Genomic DNA, 20,555 nt, shown 5'->3' with positions numbered 1-20,555 from the left:
TTTCTAGCCAATCGCCTACATTAGGATAGGCAAGCCCTATAAAGGAAAGGAAGAGAAAACAGGTTTTGAAATCCCCCCCCACCCCAACTTCCCACACTCCTATTTCATCCATCAACCCAGATGCTAGCCTGCCTCAAGGAAGTGCTGGCTTGAATACTCTTCTCCAGTTTCCCATTCAGAGCCTTAACCTAGACCAGGAATCCAGGAAAGCCTAGGGGAGAAATCCAGCCCATCACCTGTTTCTTTAAATAAAGTTTTATTGAGGGGCATCTGGATGGCTCAGGCAGGGTTAAGCGTCTGACTTTGGCTTAGGTCATGATCTCACATTCATGAGATCAAGCCCCATGTTGGGCTCTGTGCTGACAGCTCAGAGCCTGGAGCCTGTTTCAGATTCTGTGTCTCCTTCTCTCTCTGCCCCCACCCCCCACTCACACTCTGTCTCTCTCTCTCAAAAAACAAATAAACATTAAAAACAAACAAACAAATAAAGTTTTATTGAAACATAGCTTGATCCATTAGTCTACGAATACACTGTGGCTGCTTTTGCTCTACAATGGCAGAGTTGAGTCATTGAACACAGATCATCTGGCCCTCAGTGCCTACAGCATTTATTATCTGTCTCTTTATAGAGAAAGTTTGCTGACTCCTGGCCTAGCCTAATAAACTTTCCTTGTAGCCAAACCCCTATAAGGACCTGGATGAGGTTGCATTCATCACGTCCTTGTTCTTAAAAGCAAGCTTTCTGGTCATCCAGGGCCTATCCCAAAGGAGAGCTGTCTGGATGCTTTGGGTTCGGAAGAATTGTGAGGGGCCCCAAAGCTGCTTTCTGCTCCAAACCCACCCTCTTACTTGTCTGGGAGCAAGGTAACTACAGTCATCTGTGTGAACTGCATTTGTGTCTAATTATCCCACAGCACAATATTGATTTTGCGTATCCTTTACAACATCACATTAAGTTTGTTGCAAGCCTTATTTGATCCCAACACTAAACTCTGCTCATGCATATTCCATCTTCGTAACCAGTTGCTCGTGGAACATGGCCAATTGCTCACAGTTTATACAAAATCAAAGGGAACACCGGTCAGAACCGCTGAGCTATTAGCTTGTACCCCGAATTAATTCTTAATGTGTAGCTGATGAAAGGAAACTACTACAAAGCTAACAGCCCAGAAAGAATTTAAGATTTGCAAAATGAAATATCAAGAGAGAGCCATTAGTAAGTTTATGAATTGTGTAGTGATTTAAAATTTCTAAAACCAAAGCTATCAGCTAACTTAATCAATTTCTGTCTTGACAAAAGCATTCAGTTAAATAGCACTGGGATTTCCTAACTACATCCGAACTTTGCAAATTTGAATTTAGGGAAGGAGGCAAATATATGTTCCTATCCTAGTATTCAAGTCAAGGCATAAACTTTTAATAATAATAGCTACAGTTTTCTAAACTTTTAAATTGGACTAGGCTCTGTTTTTACATGCATTATCTCATTTAATCCTCCAACAGCCATATAAATAGGGACTATTATTATCCCCATTTTACAATGGAGGAAACTAACATACAGAGTGATGAAGTAACCTGCAAAAGCTCCCAGCGCCATCTAGATAGACCCATGTGTTTATTCTTTTATGTCCCATCATGCCTTATACATATCTCCTAAAAAGTTATAAATACCCATCTTCTGCTGGGAGAAATTCCGCTTAGGTTTTGTGAGAGGTGAGGCTATTGTTTATTCGAAAAGGACAGATTGCCCTACTAGGAAAGACCAGGCACTCTTCTGTGTTTTGCAGGCATGATTTCACTTTGTTCACAACTGCCCCTGAAGGCCTATCATTAGCTTCATTTTGCAGATGAGTCACCTGGGCCTCAGAGAGGTTGAGTAACTTGTCCACCGTCACAGAGTCAGTAAATAACAGAGCAGTAGGGACTCAACATGGGTCTGGGCATTGGGATGTGTGCAAAATGCTTTGAAGCGCCATCTTGATACTTCAAATGAATCAAGTTGGGGATGTTGGGCCATCATGTATTTGACAGGGTGAGTATGTGCTGGAACTGACCATGCCAAACAGTTCTGCTTACTACAAAGAGTAATGGATTTGAAGTTCCCCAGAGGCAGAGAGAGGAGAACAACATTGGAGGCTGGTGTGGGGAAAAGGGCACCGAGGGAAATCACTGAAGTGTAGCCAAGTGGGGACTTTAGAGGGAAGAAATCCTAAAGGAGACGTGAAAGTTGTTTACAGTGGTGTGTGTGCACAAGTGTGTGTGTGTGTGTGCGCGCGTGCACTGCAATATTCTTCTCCTCAGTTCCTCCTCAGACCCCACCAGAATACTGTCAGTAAAGTCTGCCTTGCTCAGTGATGTGTAAGGAGACGCAAAAGCACAAGCCCAAGGGGCCTAGGGACATCCACCCATAAGTCATTTACAGGGAACTTATTTCCTTCTTGCCAACTACATGATTCAACTGACTTGAATACTCTTTAGTGCCAGGTTCTAAAGAGGAAAAGAAAAAAAGACCAAACTTCTCTATCACTTGCTACAAAACAGGCACATTACCCAGTGCCTGCTTTGTAGTAAGTCATCTACTCTCGCCACAACCCTAGAAGTAGCTGCCGTTATGAGTGCCATTTTACAGAAATGAAATTGAGGCACAGAGAAGTTAAGTGACTGGGTCAAAACCACTCAGCTGCTAGTAGGCAGCACTGCTGGGACTTGAACTCAGGCAGACCAGTTTCAGAGCCCATGATCTGGACCGCTGCACTAAACCACCCAGTGCACGCTGCCTGGAGTATAGTGCACGGAGGGGAATGGCGGGAATTGCAGGGCCCTAACCTCCAATCTCTAGTAGCTGAGTTGGCCGGAGTGTCCATACTCTATCTAGTATTCTTCCTCAAGGTACATTAAATTGGCTTTGTAGATAAGGTCAAGGGCGCTTGGCTGCTGCTGGGCACCTATTTTGACATGTTTGGATTCTTCATACAGGAAAGTCATTGGGGATGAGCTGAAACTGACAAGCCAGATGTCTGGTCCCCAGGTCCTGCTCTGCTCTGAGCACAGCCTTTGCTGCCTGATTATGTCCAAGGGGCAGATTTGTCTGTCATCTGCTCACCTGCTGCTACAAAAAGAGACTGTATTTGGCAACACAACAAAGCAAAGCTTGTCTCTGACCGGAACATGGGGACCAGGACAAAACTAGCGGTGATGTATTAAACATTTTTAAAACCTGAAACACACTTAACTCTTTGAACCTTGGACATTGCTGTGGCTTAAAAACTTCTTTCACAAGGCATAGTAAAAACATAAAATTAATTGAGGGAGCTCTCCAATAGCATGGCTAACACCTTCTTGCCCCAACGAAGAGCATGTCATCACAAACAGAACTCCAACTAAATTTCTGACCTAGGATGCACTCCGGTCCATTGCTCCTTTCCATGAAACAGAAAAAAGGCTGAGGTTGGGAGATGGGAGGAGGGAAGACAGTTCTCCTGTTAAAGGAGCCATTAACTTTTAGAGTCACTTCCACAATAACAGTAAGCCATTTACTCGGCAATTATGCAGGGAATAAACATCAATAGGGTGCTCTCTGAGCACAGCTGCATGCCAACATCTGGCATTACCTCTGGAATCCTAGAGGACACATCTGCCAGCAGAGAAGCTCTCCTGGAGGGCCCCACACCAGGTCCTTGGACGCTGGAAAGGCCAAGTGGCTGCTTCTCTGGAAGCATCAGCCAGTGATGTTGGGAAGGCGCAGGTTGCCCATGCAAGAAAGTGTAGACTCTGTTGAGTCTTACGTGCAGAGTCAGGATCTGTGCTACTGACAGCAAAAATAAATGACTAACTTGGCAAAAATAAATACCAGAAGCTCTTGAGCAACCATAAAGGGCCAGGTGCTGTCCCATGCACTCTGTGCATAACAAGGAGGTGCGTGTGAGTATTTTGCTTGTTTTACAAGTGAGGAAGGGGTGGATTAGACAATCATGCCCGCACATCTACTTAGTGGCAGGGCCAAGAATATAGTTTTATTCTGACACTGGATCCCATGCTCTTAACCACCACCCTACACTGCTTCCCAAGTGGGTGACCTCAAAGTGCTGTGCCAACAGATTATTCAGGGTCCTGGCAAGCACAGACCCTAGCAGTTGTATTTCTGAGCACCTGTTCAGTGTAAGGCATATCCAGTGAACTGAGATGTGAGGAGCACACCACTGGCGTAGTCAGCGGGGGCAGATGGTACTCTCTACCCTCATGAAAAGTACCGGCCCCCGCTCTCCATTCTTCTCTTGAACCTTCTCGTATTCCCTCCCCCCTCACCACTCTCCCTTCCCTTTCCCAAAGTCATGACAAAAGACATCCAGGTGACTTATGAGGAAGTGCAAAATAACTATTTTAATGTTTGCTGTTTTTTTTTTCTAGGAGAGAGAGAGACAGCGTGAGCAGGGGAGGGTCAGAGAGAGAGGGAGTCACAGACCGAAACAGGCTCCAGGCTCTGAGCTGGCAGTCAGCACAGAGCCCGACGCGGGGCTCGAACCCATGAACCGCGAGATCATGACCTAAGCGAAAGTCGGACGCTTAACCGACTAAGCCACCCAGGCGCCCCCAAAACAACTATTTTAATCCATTCCATCTATGTTCTCCCCTTCTGAGTCATTTTCTAGGTCTCTACCTCATACAGATAATAATGTACATGTTTCCCCAAGGTAATATTCAGCAAGAAGTCTCTCTCCCACCCAGGCCCCTACCTGCCCTGTGCCCATCCCCCAAGCTCGATCTACTAGGATTTTCTTGTGATTCCTTCCAAACTTTATGTATACATAGGACACTGCACACTTATGTTACCTTCCCTCATTCCTTCCCATTTTTTTGAGCTCTTCCATGTGAATCCTCAGAGCATCTTTATTCCTTTTTTTAGCTGCACAGTATTGCATTTTATGGTTATACCATGTTTATTTACCCTTTCACCCATTAATGAACATCCAGATTGTCTCCGGCCTTTTGCTATTTATAAGTGGTGCTTTGACTCTTTGTGTCTATATCTCAATTGGTTAGAACTCAGTGAGGAGGGAGGTTGATGGGCAGCCCCAAATTCCAACACTATCCACCCCTGCAATCTGTCAGAGCAAAGAAGTAAAACACACTCAGCCAAAGCCTCACTGTAAGAAGACCTTTCTATGCCAGGAGAGACTGCCATGTCTATCTTTTCCCAAATATTCCATTTCTCTTTAGGTCAGAGAAAAAGTGACATCTTGAATTAGGTGATCTACACATGGAGTATTTTTTAAGACTACAATTTCAAGGAGTTCATTAAGATAATACAAAATTCAACCGAGCCTCGCCTACCAACTCAAGAGAAGGCCAGGTAGGGTGGCCTTTGCCTCTGTGACTGGGCCCATTAGGGGCTAAGGGCTTGTCCTCTCCACTAAGACATTTGCTTCCCCAGCCCTCCCCCAACTGAGTCAGAGATGCATGCCAGCAGCTGTGAAAATGTCATGTCAGTGCCAGATTTGTCACCAAGGAATGGTATGTGTTTCTTCTATTCCTTTAAGGTTTTTGCTAAAAACAGCTGTGCCAAGAAGCCACCCCTTAGAATGATACTAGCACTAAAAAATGAGAACTAGGACAATCTGGGTGCTCTTTGATTTGTCCTAACATCCTTTCCTCCCCACATTCTCAAGCTATCTTCCCATGCCTCCTCCCTCACCCCAAACCTGTAATTGATATTGCTGGTGTCCTACCCACATTCTTTCAGGTGGTAACATTTTAGGGCACTCTGGTCTGATTTTCAATGACTGAGATCTGCATCTTTTACCTAAGGGCTTTCTCCGGCTACCGGAGTCCATTTTGTACGTGCACAAGGTGGGCTGGAAGGGCTCAGAAATTAATACCACTACCACGACTGCCCGGGCAACCTTCAACCAACGATGGACCAAAGCTGGTATAAGTAAGTCACCCAGCTCCATTGCCACTCAGGGGGGGTAAGTCTAAGGATTGCATTCTGTACTGTTTTCCAGTGCCCCCCAGCAGGATTAAGCTCACGACGGTAACTTGCTTGATAATATGACGTTTACTGGTCTTCCTTTACTTGTCTCACTTCCTCACTCCCTGATGGTGTTTCCTTCATTTTCCAAATGAACTATGGACAGTGAAATCCTTGTTTCAAGGTCTTCTTGGTAAGAGAAGTTCTCCTGAGAAGCAGTGTCTCTGGGAATTGCATCACAGATGGCAACAAGGACCAGCTGCTGCTGGCAAGGGAGGTGTTGCTAATCCCTGTTAGCATCACAGGAACTAAGACTATGGGTAGTCTTAGAATTGGGTTGGGACACAGGCGAAGAAGAATGCAGTATGATTGGAGATATATAGGATTAATGGTAATTACTGGGACCTCTGGGTGGCTCAGCTGGTTGAGCATCCAACCCTTGATCTCAGCTCAGGTCTTGATCTCAGGGTCATGAGTTCAAGCTCTATGTTGGGCTCCACATTGGGTATGAAGCCTATTTTTTTAAAAGAGGGGGTGGTAATTATAAGGACTGTGGGGCTGGTTGGTTGCCTAGAGGTTAAGTGCAGCAAGAACACTGAAAGAGAATGGCAGGCTCAATTCATCAACTATCAGCTCAAGTTACTGTGCAAAAGCCAGAAAGCCCTTATTAAAGCCCTTAAAAAGAGCTCTCCTGTAGCCAGACAGCAGATGGGCTTAAAATCAAGCATAGGATCTGATTGTGTGAACAGCAAAGTTGCAAAGCATGTTGAATTCACAGCCCCAGCAAGTTTCCTATGCTCAGGTGAAGGTCCTGATAAGACAGGGGTACTAGAATTGACAACGTATTCCAATATGGATTTGCGTTTCCTGGCTCAGTGCCTCAGCTATCTCTACTGTCAGAGGGCTCACGGAATGTTTGATTTATTGTCATGGGATCTGCAGAACATTGCCTTGCCAAAAGACTCGCTTTATAACAAAGAATGTATCAAAATAAGCACACGATCTACTGGTTCCACTTCATACCACATCACCCAGAAGCTGTTTGCCTAATGTAGGATTAGAATGAGTTCATAAAAATGCAGGTAGGATGCAACTTAGAGATGACACTTGGTGGAGTGAAGAGGTGCTTTAAGATGTGGCATATACTTTTAACCAGTGGCCACCATATGGTGTTGTGTCTCCTATAGCTTGGACTACATGGGTTTGCATACCAAGGAGTTTAAGTAGGAGTAGTTTCTCTTGCCATCATTCCCGGTGACCCACTAAGAGAATTTGTACTTCTCATTCTTCCAACTTCAGGACATGCTAGGTCCTGGTGCAAAAGGAAGAGAATGCTTCTCCCAAGGACACAATAAGAGGCACACTACACACTAAACCCAAACTATAGCTGATGCCTGGTAATATGTGGTACCTAATTGCTAGTAAACCAGGGTGCAAAGAAAGAAGTTACTATTCAGCAAAGCTGTCAATCTTGATTTTTATAAGGAACCTAGTGAAAGGAGGGAGAAGTATATCCAGAACTCAGGGAGTGGGGGCACCCTGTGGTGCTTCCTCATGCAGTGATAACTGTGAATGGGCAACCACAGCTTGCCAAAGACACAATAATCCAAGGTTCAGATCCTTTGAGGATGGAGGTCTAGATTGCCTCAATGTATAAGCAACTTTGAGCAACATAAGTGACGGTGGGGATCAGGGGAATGAGAATAGGGTAGAAGGGCAGGGGTGGATGATGATCACTTATGGCTGTAGGACCAACTGTAGCAGTGAGGACTTCAGTTCCCTTAGCATGAGAATTTGTCCCACAAATTTTCTGGTTTTAATCTTTTACTTTACTTTAAAGGAAGTATGATTGGCCATCATCATGAAGAATCAGCGACAGAACAGAAAGAACTCCAAAGATGACATGGTAGATCAGAATGGCACAAGGGGTGGACTGTAGCTGGCACTCTCATGTTCAAGCCTTATCATTTAGATGCATCTCTTTACCTAAGGACATTTTTTGACTAGCAGGGTACACTCTGCTCTTGCACATGGCTGGAAGAGTCAGGAAATCAGTGCCCTGGGAGCAATTCTTACCCAGTGACCAAGTAAGCTGGTGTGTAAATACCCCAACTCCCTTTCCTCTTGGATTTGAAATCACTGTAAGATGTGTGTTCCATGGGTTTCCTAGTGGGATTTGTCTTCAGTCACCCACACAGTAGTTTGAATGACAGCATACCCATTTTTGGTTACTTTCCCTTGTTCACTTTACTTCCCTTCTCTTATAATAGTGCTTCCATCACCTTGCAAGTAAACTACTTAAATGTGAATCCTTGTCTCCAGGGTCTGCTTCTGGGGGAACCCAAACTAAGACACACTACTCCATACTCATGTAATACTCTTGAGAAAGAATCTGAGGAACCAATTCTTATTAAAGTGTGAATGACTTATAGGGCCCAGGGAAGTGCATTTAAAAGAAGAAATATCCTTAAGGCAGTGACTCTGAAGCAGTAGGTTGTGTGGAATCCTATGGGCTCTGAGACCTCAGCATGTTCTGCCAATGATGAAAGACTTGGTGCCAAATAATAAATATTTAAAAACAGTTATTAGTTTTATATATTGACTTTGTTAAAAAAAAACTCACCCACTAGAAGTACAATGTGAAAACCATAGATATGCATGATCATTTTATTCTTGTAACCACTCCCAGCTTGTAGATGAGGAAAGTGAAGTTCACAGGCATTCAGTGATTTACCCAAAGTCATGGACTACACATGAGCTGACCTGTGGTCCAGAACCACACCACATCCAGCACTCTTTCCTCTACATTCTACTATATTGAGCACTGATGATGAAACACGTGGTTTAGCAATTTCTTGACCCTGAAGTTATTTTGTTGAGAAGGGGCCAGGGAACAGCTTATAAAAGTTCTTAGAATTTGGGTTGTTCCAAGAAGCTTACCCAAATATCTCCAGTTCATTCTCTCCCTGAGCTATATTCAACACATGCTATTCCAGGAGGGGCTTTGATGGGACATGTTCTCACAGCTTGTCCTTCATGTCTGCCACACCCCCCAGACACTTTGGGCAGCACTTGGAAACATCCCTTGTAGCAGTCAGTTCTGTGCTACACTCCTGTGACCTAGGAAACTAAGCATTTATTTTTCTTGCACCCTGGTCTGCAGGTTGGCTAGGGCGACTCTGCTTCAGTTTGAGTTTGGGTCTGCTCCGTGTGGCTCATCCTCGGAGGGCAGAGAGAAGGGGCAGTGGCTATCTAAGGTGTGTTCTTCTCATGGGGGTTTCACAAGGGAAGCCAAGCAGTCACACGCTATTTAAAGCCTCTGCTAGAGTCACATCCATTCATCTTCCATGGACTAAAGCATGTCAATGGCCAAGCCCAAAGTCAGCAGGGCAAGAAATATACTCTGTCCTAAGCTGCAAGGAGGTGAATGAAATGTTGCTAAATAACACTTTAATCTATCACATTAGCTAAAAACATGATTCCCATGAAGGGAGGCAAAATACCTCTTTCTGAAACCCTCTAAATCCACAAACTGACACTGTCCTATTAATGAAGTCAGTCCCATAAGCTGCCAAGAGGGGACCTTTCCTGAGAGCCTTAATGGGAATGTGAAATGGCAGTGTCCCATACTAGAGGTCCCCAAGATGGAAATTACCTAGTTTCCTCTAGGATATTTAAAAAACCCACCACTTCACTCCTAGTGATCTGCCCTAAATCAAACTTCCAAGCCTCCCTTCATAGAGGATGGGACTTGCAGGCAGAGAGAAGGGGTAGATGTGCATGATTTATAAGCTTCACCTTTAAAAATCAATTTCTAGCCATGGATGTTTTGGACACGATGCAGAACAGTGCAGTAACTAGAAATAGACACTCTCGACTTCGACAACCTAAGTCTCTCCTTATGTTGGATAACATTGGTTCCTCCACCAAACTCCTCAACATCCATTTACCCTTTTCCCTTCCATGTACACTCCTAATTTTGCTCAGGGACCTCCCTTCCCCAAGGAACGATGACCCATGCAACACAAACTCCAGGGGATAGGCCAAACTGGTCAAGAGGTAATTCCATTCCCTTTGGCCATGTTTGACTCAGGGATAGGTAAGTGACCTAGAGTCAGCTTATGAGACAGAGTATTCCTGTGGGAAAAGTTTGCTGGAAGGAGTGGGGATGGGCTTCGGGAAAAAGTTACTTAACTCTGAAGAGAACGCCCCAGAAAGAAACCGACTCTCTTTCTCTGAACCCTGCTCTGTCTAGATATTCCTGCTAGCGTCCTATTTCTTCCTGAAGATGAAAACAACAGGAAGATGGCAGAAGAGAGAGTTGGAAAGGATAGGTGTCCTAAGAACATCACCAGACTACTGAATCCGCCTCCCCTGAAGGTTGTCTTAACCGCATCCTTACTTTTAGATGAGATAATAAAAGATGCAGGTGTGTGACTCTGGACTCCCTCCTACAGGCATCTTTACCCATATCTACCTCAGCCATTTACTAGCAGTGCATTTGGGCAATTGCTTAATTTCTCTAACTCCTTTTTTAGTCCCAATGTTGCAGAATCTTTGTGAGGGTTCAGTGACAAGGCATGTGAGGTATCTGCACACTTTTGGTGTCTGGTGTCCGGCAAGGGTGCAGAGGACCCACAGGTATGATATTTTGGGTACCATTGGCCAAGAAAGTCCACACCTGGCATAATCACTGCAATTTCTGTACTTCCATATGTTACTGTCCTCTCGCTGCTACAATAAAACCTTCACAATGGGAAGGAGCTGTGTCTTTTTAGGGTGGATGAGTATAAGGTGTCCCATCTTAATCACTAAAGCCTGCAAAGGGTGAAATTCCCACGGTGAACGGGAGATAGAGCGTACTTTTACTTTAAAAATATTTTATAATTATTACCTGTTCTGGATTTTTAAATTAAAAAATATTTTTGGGGAGCCTGGGCGGCTCAGTCAGTCAAGCGTTCAACTCTTGATTTTGGCTCAGATCATGATCTCATGGTTCTTGGACTTGAGCCCTGCATCGGGCTCCGTGCTGAGCATGGAGCCTGCTTAAGATTCTGTCTCGCCCCCTTTGCCTCTCTCTGCCACTCGCACTCTCTCTAAAATAAAACATATGTATATTAAATAAAAAATATTTTGGGGGGCTCCTGGCTGGCTCAGTTGGTAGACCAGGCAACTCTTGATCTTGGGGTAGTGGATTCGAGCCCCACATTGAGTATAGAGATTATTTAAAATAAAAAATCTTAATAAAAATATTTTATTCATGTATAATTAATATACAGTGTTGTATTTTACAGGTGTACAATATAATGATTCCACAATTCTGTATACTTCTCAGTGCTCATCATGGAAAGTGGACCCTGAATTCCCTTTATCTATTTCACACATCCTCCTATCCACTGTCCTCTGGCAACCACCAATTTCTCCTCTGTATTTAAGAGTCTGGGGTTTTGGGGTTGTTGTTGGTGGTGGTTTTTTGTGGTTTTTTTTGCCTTTAAAAAAAATGTATTCATTTGTTTTCTTTCTTAAATTCCACATATGAGTGAAATCATTAAGCTATTTGCCTTTTTCTGATTGATTTATTTGAATTATTTCATACTGGTGAGGATATGGAGAGAAAGGAACACCCATGCACTTTTGGTGAGGATGCAAACTGGTGCAGCCGCTGTGTTAAACAGTATGGGGGCTTCTCAAAAACTTAAAAATAGAATTAACATATGACTCAGAATTCTACTACAGGGTATTTACCCAAAGAAAACAAAAACACTAGTTCAAAAAAATACATGCACTCCTATGTTCATTGCAGCATTATTTACAATAGCCAAGATGTGTAAACAACCCCTGGGTCCATCCGTAGAGGAGTGGATAAAGAAGATGTGGATACAAATCAATGGAATATTACTCAGCCACGAAAAGAAGGCCCTTTGCAACAAAAAAAGCAAGGCCCCTGGAGATTGGCATGAAAGTAAAAGTGGCCTCAGGGGCTTCCCAGATGCCATGAGGCCCCTTCCAGGCCACAATGCCCTTCACTTGGAGTGGGTACCATTCCCTCCCAGCTGAGTTCCGTCACTGGGGCTGATGACCTGGTCAGGGGATGGGCCCATACTGGCCCTGCTGGGTCCCCCACCCCGATTGATAAGCCACTCTTCCAGCTAACAGGGATCCAATGGCAAAATGACAGCAGTGAATCTTGTTTTCATGCCTGATAAGATCTTAAAAATCAATAAGCATTAGAAGGACATGGCCAAGCATTTTTCTTTTTATTGTTTTTCAATATTTGTTTAATTTGTCGTCCTGGGTGAGCCCTGTGAAGGGGGCCCAAGGAACAAGGGCTCCTGGTGAAACAGCACAGGTGCCCACCTTGTATCATTCGCTGCTAACGGTGTGCTGGGTGGGCTACGAGACACAGGAAAGAGGCCAGGGGCTGTGGCCTAACTGCCGGGAAACGTAGGGTCCAGGGATGACCTACAGGTGACAAAATTAGCAGAGACCAGGACAAGAGCAGTGTGAGTCACAAAGTGTGACAAGGTGGTCCTAGGGATCTACTAACACCCTCTCTGTGTGCTATGCAGAGGTTAGCTCCACACCCTCTGACCAGGTCCCCTCTGTCATGCCAAAGTGGGGCAGGTTCTCAGTGGGGTGCAGACTGGGCGCCATCTTGGACTCCCGCCACATACAACTGTCTGATCACCAAGTCCTACCGATTTCACTACAAAACAACTCCCTCCTGTCCATTTTCTCCATCTCCATGGCTACTCTATCAGTTCAAGTCGCCTTTGCCATTCATCTCAGCTTGCGCGGCTGCCTCCCAAATGTTCTTCCTGCCTCAAGTCCTGCTTTCCTCCAACCCTTTCTCTGCAGAGCACAGCCTGGCCCTGAGAGGTGGGGTGGCCTCGTGGGTTAAAAGTGTGCTCTGGAGCCAGGGTGCCTGGGTTCCCATCCTGGATCTTCCATATTTGTGACCTTCACAATTCCTTAGCTGTTCTGAGCCTCAGTTTGCCTTAATCTGTAAAATCCAAGTGCTGATTTCTAGGCGCCTGGAAGTCGGGGTGGGGGGGCGTTTAAGCGAAGGAACACAGGTGAAGGGCTTCCAACAATGGCTGCCAGACACAAAGCTCAACACACAGCAGCCTCGCCTTGCTGAAACCCCTGCTTACACCGGTGTCAGGTCAAAGCCCAAACTTATCCACACACCTCGCGACACTTTCCCTCCTCACCTCTTGGGAACTCCTTGACTCACATTCTACAGTCACATTAAATGTCTTTTCTTACTGTTCCTCTCACAAAACAGGCCACCAAGCATTCACACATGCTGCCTTTCACATTCTCCCCAAAGTGCTTCCCTATCTTCCTGTCCATCAACCATTCATCTCTCTATTCTTAGATGCTATTTTCTTTGGGAAGCTTCTCTCACCCATCCAATTCCAATTAGGGGCCTTTTTTTGTGTTCCCACAACACCCTTACTTCCCATCAACACACTTGCTACTCTGTATTTTTAAATTTTTATTTTGAAAGTTTTCGCAGGAAAAAACCCAAAAGCCAAAAAAACAATCACGTGTATCCAGTGAACTCTCATACACTCACAACAACTGGTAACATTTTACCATATTTTCTCTCTCTTTGTTTGTGTACTTATTTTATTTCCAAGTGAATTATAGACATCATGACCTTTCGCCCCTAAACAAGTCAACTCGCACCTCCAAAAAAGGAAAAAAAGCTGAGGAGTATACTCCCACCTAAAATACAACACCCGTAATCACACTTTTAGCAATGACTCATTCTCTGATGTCGCCAAATGCTTGGCCAGTACCCAAATTTCCCCAGCCCTTCCCCAATTCCCTTTTACAGTCTTTCTGCTACATTACATTTGAATTGTTCCCTCACTTGGGCTGTGAGCTCTGAGTGGAATGGAATGTGTCCCCTCTGCTTGCCTCTTCCCGGCTCTCAGCCCATGGCCCCAGAGTACCTAATTGCTGAAAGAAAGAACAACTTCCATGCCCTACTTCCTCCTGCTAAAAAGCGTCTTCGGCCAATTCCAGTCCCAGCCTAGCTGTGCTCCTCTCTCTCTCTCTCTTTCTCTGTCTCTCTCTCTCTCTTACACACACACACACACACACACACACACACACACACACACACACATCTTGGTAATGAATGGCAAATGGGCCAAGTCAGAAACCAGAGGAACATTCCAGATGCCAGGGCTTTGGTCGAGCCCTTCATCCCTCCTTGCCCAGCCCCTTGAATCTTGATGCCTCTGATGCTCCAGCGTGTACCCCTCTGCCCCCATCAGCGCTCTCTCTCTAAAAGGCAACCTCTTTAAAGGCCCCCTCTCTGCGTAAAGCCCTGCTGTGTCCCCACCTGGGTCCAGCTCCTCCGTCCAGCCTCAAGTTCTAATCTGGCATCTCCCACCTTCCTCCTCCCTGGCCTGACTCCTGCACCCCCTACCCTTGATCTCTGATCATTCAAAACCACGTGCAGGTCTCCTATGGCATCATGCTCTTCCATGCCTCCCTTCCCTCAGCCTGAAACATTCTCCTTCCAGTGCCTCACCTTCTTCTGAGAACTCAAACAGAATCTCAGACCTCACTTTTTCCAGGGCCCATTCAACGACCTGTGTCTTCCTGGCAGAAAAAAACCTTTGGCATAATAGGTGTTCACTAAATGATTGCTGAGCAGATGAGAAAAAATAGTGTTCTCTCCTTCTTTTCTGGCCTAAGTCAGCTGCAGCCCTGGAGCAGGTCTGTCCAGTCCCCGGGGGCCCAGACTCCAGCCCAGCCCAGCCCACCACTGCCTCCAGATGGACGGTGGGCACGGCCTTGGCACACAGCGGCCAGACCCACTTGGCATTCTTACTTCCCTAGGGCATTGTGCAAGGATGCGCAAAGGCAGACCTGGGCTTTTTATAGCTAAAGAAAATAATTTGAAACTGAAACAAAAAACAGTTAGCTTAAAAACAACTATCTTTCTATTCTGAAGTCTTCTTTAGGTAAAGCACCTTTTGGGAGACATAGAGATGAGATGAGATGGCCCCTTCTGCTTCAAATAAGATTTTCAGAACGCCATTTTGCTTTGGTGCCCGAAGAAAGATATTCCAGGGCTCTATCATTACTACCTGGATCAAGTTATGGTGGGGGAGGGGCGGAGGGTTCAAGAAGATCCCTTTGGTACATGGAACCCATCTCACATGGCCCTGCCGTCCCTGGCACCAGCCCCTGCATTCAGACTGGTGCACAGGCAGGGATTTTACCTTTTTCACCCTTGTTAACATTCTGCTAAGAAGGAAATTCTTCCCCGCACAGAACAAGGTCCACAGTCAAAAGCTCTAAGAAGCCTGGTGGGGAAGGCCTAAGGAAGGGACAGTAAAGTGGCTCAAAACGGATCTCCACTTCCTTTCCCTCCCCTGCACTGGCTCAACAGCCTACCCGGGCGGGGGGGGGTGGGGGCTCCTGCACCGCTCTCATCTCCAGATTCTCCTCCTTCAGCTAGATGTGGACACTATTATCTTCCTCATAGGGTTCTTCATCAAAGTTAGAGACATCCTAGGGGTAGCAGGGTGGGAAGCCTATTTTAGTCTCAGTTTGTGCTGAAGACACAGCACATTACATGACATAGTCCATGTGAGCTGTGACTGTCGTGCGGGACTTGTGAAAGAAACCAGTTCCACCTTACTGGACCATGCACAGGCCACCAAGGAGGGCTGGATGAGGAGACCGTCGGAGCGCAGAGGAGGAGCTCCGGAGTGAGCAGGAGGCGCGTTCCGCACCCTAACCGCCCACCCCCCGCCTCCCAAGAGTGATCTCGAAGACACCGTGTCCCTGGAGCTTGAACATCTCTGAGGACTAACGTCTGCGTCGTGCTTTGGAAGCTCAAAGCGAGGAGAGATGGGGCGGCCAGCTGCAGTGAGGGGGCCTGGCGGCTTTGGGGTTTGCCCGGGGAAAGAGGGGTTGAGTGTTTCTGATAAGCCAGAGGCGTGCAACCCACGACCTCGTGGGGTGTGCAGATCCTCTCTGAGAGGGTCTCCAGGAGGAGTGCAAGCTCTTCACAGACAGAAGGTGACAGCACCGTGTGGCTGGATGGTGTGCCCCCCAAACTCCCAGTACCTCAGAATGTAAGTGTATTTGGAGACAGGGCTTTAAAAGAGGTGACTGAGGGACGCCTGGGTGGCTCAGTCGGTTAAGCGTCCGACTTTGGCTCAGGTCATGATCTCGCGGTTCGTGGGTTGGAGCCCCGCGTCGGGCTCTGTGCTGACAGCCAGCTCAGAGCCTGGAGCCTATTTCAGATTCTGTGTCTCCCTCTCTCTCTGGCCCTCCCCTGCTCATGCTCTCTCTCTCTCTCTCTTTCTCTCTCTCTCTCAGAAATTAAAAAAAAAAAGATGAAAAGAGGTGACTGAGTTAAAATGAGGTCTTTAGTGTCACCCTAATCCAGTCTGATCGGTGTCTTCATTACAAGGGATTTGGACACATGGAGAGATACCAGAGAGGCATGTACGCAAAGCGGAGACCGTGTGGAGAACAGGGAGAAGATGGCCATCTCCAAGCTAATAAGAGAGGCCTCAGAAGAACCCAAGCCTGCCGACAGCTTGATCTCTGACTTCCGGCGCCCAGAACTGTAAGAAAACTAACTTCCGTTGTTTCAGTCACCCAGCCTGTGGTATCTGTTTTGGCTGCCCCACCAAACTAATAAGCACTGCTCAGGCTCTAGGGGACAGGAGAAGGAGGCTGAGGCAGCCAGCTTCAAGGGCTCAGCAGTTCAGAAAGGAGGGTGTTCTCAGAAGTACCTACACAATTGTGCCAAGAGGTAATGAACCAGGTGTAAACACCCACCAGGCCCAGCCAGGTAACAGCAGGATTAGCAAGTAACCTGCTCCTCTTCGCCCTCCTCTCCTCTCCTCTGGTCCCGGCCGGGGGTCAGGATCCTCAGCCTGACAGAAGCATAGGTGAGAAGCAGGAAATCGCCTGCGGACTCCCATTCCCTGCTCCAGGCCCCAGCTGGGGGAGGAAGACCGTCTCCACTTGGAACAGAGTTTGAAGGTCTGGAGTATTCCACACACCTGAACATAGGCGTTACTGAACTGAGTCAGTGTCAGAACTAGAAACGTAGCCAGAAGAGTCAGGGGCCTGCCCTAACTTTCATCCTGGGGCAAGGAAAGAGAGGGACACCACAGAAAAAAGTTGAGGGGCAGTAACAGGCAAAAATGAAGCTGGCTTCCCGATTGTGTGCCGTGAGTCCAGTTTATTTAACATACATTCTCCTACATATGTGGCAACGGAGCCCAGTCTCCGGCAAAGTAGAAGTCAGCATTTGTTGAGTGATTTTCACTCTAAATTCCTTCCCTGCCACCACTGGCAGTTCCATCTTCGTCAGGCAAGGCGAAAGCTGACCACGACAGGCAAGCCATTTAAGATCTTCTGTATTCTTCACACCCATAACCGAAGCACAGATGCTCTACAGAGCCCAGGACAAAATGCCACCCTCTAGACCTCATGACGCAGAGGAGGGCACTAACTCCAAACCAGCCACAGAGCTGGGCAGGCTTTAGATCCACATAACACTCCAGAGAGAATCAAGTTCAAATCCAGGCTCTGCCACTTGACAGCTGTGTGACCCTGGGAGAGTTACCCGACTTCTCTGTACTTCAATTGCCTCATCAATAAAATGGAGTTAATAAAAGTACCCATCTGATAGTGTTACTGTGTGGAATAAAGAAGGACACAGAAACAAAACACTTGGAACACTGCCTGTCAGGGGGCAAAGGACTCCATATACATTTATCATTATACATCACTACCTCTCAAAATTAAACCTTGGAATAACCTTGATTTCGTGTAAAGAACATTATACAAGAAGCATGTGATGAAAAACACAGACTCTAGGACCAGAGTGCTGGGCTTGAATCAAGCAAGAATGGAAACCACATTGTATAAGTGTTTGCTATAATTGCTATCAATACAGTAAGATACGTATAGTAATATATATACAAATATAGTACATACAGTAAAAGCTTAATAATGGCAGCTAATATTAAGGGAACAGTTATTTCAATAGCTCTACATGGACCCTGAAGTTTCTTGTAACCCCAAGACATCAGAGGCATCGAATAACGGTCAGACAGGCAGAGTGTTCTAACTGGGAGGCTCCTAACCTGACCTCAGGTGCTTTTGCTTATTTATGTGTTTACCAGCAGACAGTGGCTCTCTAGCAAACAGGGTATCTTAAAAACAGAAACCCATTCCCCTCAGCCATTGCCTCCAGGCCCCCCTCCCCATCAGCAGCTTTCAGCCCATCTGTCTCCAAGGTTACCTGGTCTGGTTCCTTCCTTTAGGGCCGGTCCCACCTTGCAGGGGAGAGGTGAAGTGCCATCGCTTTCCAGCCTCCTGTGAAGGTGACATTTTGATGGGCCCCACTCTCTCTGGGTCTAGCTCTCCATTCAGTTTCCACAGAGCTGGGGCCTAACTAAGGACTGACAGAGAAGCGGACGGAAAAGATGAAAAGCTGATACCTCCCGCAGGAAATAATTGTCTAGCTGATTCCAGAACTAAAAAAAAAAAAAAATGAGTATAACATTGGAGAAAGGAGAGCAAAGTGCCATTCAAGGCCATTGTTACAGCCTCCTCTCTGTGTATCGGGAAACAAAGAGGGCCTGTGTGTGAGGACAATGCTGTGTGTTACCAGCCACTTCTGGGTTGCTCCTGGGGACGGAGGCTGAGAAACAAGGCCACAGGGCCCTCCCAGCCTCATGCACTCTGGACTTTACTAATCATACCCACCAGGGTCATTGGAGGCAGGAGAGGAACTCTGGACTCCCAGCTCACGGCGTTCTCAAGTGGAAAGACAGGGCACTCCCCTCAGGAGTGGCCGACTGAATGCATGCTAGTCTTCCAGGCATCACAAATTGCCAAAATGCCCCTCTCGCCTCCCTCCCCTCTTCTCTTGCTAGCTTTCAGAGGCCCACCCCAAGTTAGAGCTGAAAAGAATCACAGACATCATCTGTCCAAACACATAGGTCATCTACTCCAACTCCCAGCTTCCCCGAGGGGCACCTGGCCAGGGCTGCCCGACTCGGGGAGCAGACAACAGCTGCAAGGCCAGGTGATTCTTCAAGCGGGAGCCTCCACTGAGCGCCCCTAACGGACCAGGCACCGTATTATGAGTGAGCTCGCACAATGACCTTATTTGCCCCGCCTTCAAATCCTTGGTCTGCCACTAATTAGCCACGGCTTGTGAGTTCGTTTTCTGACCCTTAGTTTTCCCACGTGTAAGCTGGGATTATTCTTGGGCCCCTGAGACGACTGAATGAGTTTACACACGCGAAGCTCTTAGACCAGCGCTTGGCCCATACAAGTCACTTGGGAAGCACGAATGGGAAATTAGATGTCCGCACCTGCAGCTTGCTTGGACTCAGGATGAGGACGCGGATAGCGGGAACCCCAGGATCGCAAATACACACCCAGCCTTGGCATCGACTGTGGCCTAGCTTTACCCCGTTAGGTCCCTGAGGGAAGCTGGGCACTAATGAACACTCTCAGGCAGGGATGAGACAGGTGACCACGTGTGCAGAGGGCCAAGTGTGACGTAACAGGGAGCAGTGGGGACAGCGGGGATGGGGAGGGAGCCCATGCCCGTCTTCGGGGGGCAGCCGGGGCTCAGCCCCAGCCAGCTGCTGCCATGCGGCAAGGTGGGAGCAGCGTGCCTAGGCCTGTCCAGTTTTAGAGAAAAGCCAGGAATCTGGATTTGTATGTCACATTTCCCAGTGTTGAAATACTGCATTCACAAAGACACCGTTAGTGCAAAGTGANAGGGGAGAGAAAAAGGGAAATGAGGGAAATGAGGGGCTCTCCCTAAAGGACCACAGGCCCTTGGGCCTGGTCTGCCTCCTGCAGGCGTTCCTCTGATGAAGAAGGCAGATCAGCCTTGGTGGCAGGACCAAAGGGTAGGCTGGGCTTTAAGCCTCCATAATCTCCACCAGTCACCTCAAATGACCATCAGAGCCTAAATGACACATGCGCTTGCTATGCACATTTCAACTGGAAGCAAGCTCACTGACAGCAAGACACCACTTCGCACCCACCAGGATGGCTAGAATCAGACAGACAGATAATCACAAGTGTCGGGGAGGATGCGGGCAACGTGGACCCCTCAGATGTTGCTGATGAAAACATAAATGGTGCAACCGCTCTGGGAAACGGTCTGGCAGTTCCTCAAAAAGTTAAACCCAGAGTTACCCTGTGACCCAGGAATGCCACTCCTGGTTATATACCCCAAGGGAAAGGAAACTATGAATTTACACAAAAGCTTGCTCAAGAGTGTTCGCAGAGCATTACTCAGGATAGCCAAAAGGCGGAAATGAGCCAACTATCCATCACTTGGTGAGTGGATAAACAAAATGTCATCCGGCCATACAATGGGAAATACTCAGCAATCAAAAGGAATGAAGTACTGATACATGCTATACAGCATGCATGGCCTTAAAGACATCAGGCTAAGTGGAGGAAATTGATAAAAACAATCATGTATGATTCCATTTTATATGAAATGTCCAGAACAGGCAAATCGAGAGGAGAGAAAGGAGATTAGTGGTTACCTGGG

At 46.8% G+C, this 20,555-nt stretch overlaps 1 protein-coding gene across 2 annotated transcripts in view; it reads right to left on the bottom strand.

Moving 5' to 3' along the window:
• The window catches only part of PRR5L (proline rich 5 like), a 150,762-nt gene that overhangs the window by 127,593 nt on the left and 2,614 nt on the right, over nucleotides 1-20,555 (bottom strand). Inside the window, exon 3 of one of the 2 annotated variants that reach the window (XM_077777466.1) lies at nucleotides 18,270-18,343. The gene's annotated coding sequence lies outside the window, so the exon portion shown is untranslated. Of the gene's footprint in view, nucleotides 1-18,269; nucleotides 18,473-20,555 lie in introns of those variants that run through there. The other variant, XM_077777467.1, reaches the window with a different exon arrangement.

Source organism: Crocuta crocuta, unplaced genomic scaffold, assembly GCF_008692635.1.
Source record: "Crocuta crocuta isolate KB4526 unplaced genomic scaffold, BGI_CrCroc_1.0 scaffold384, whole genome shotgun sequence".
NCBI lineage: Eukaryota > Metazoa > Chordata > Mammalia > Carnivora > Hyaenidae > Crocuta > Crocuta crocuta.
Note: the sequence above shows the minus strand (reverse complement) of the source record. Positions and strands in the feature narration are given on the sequence as shown.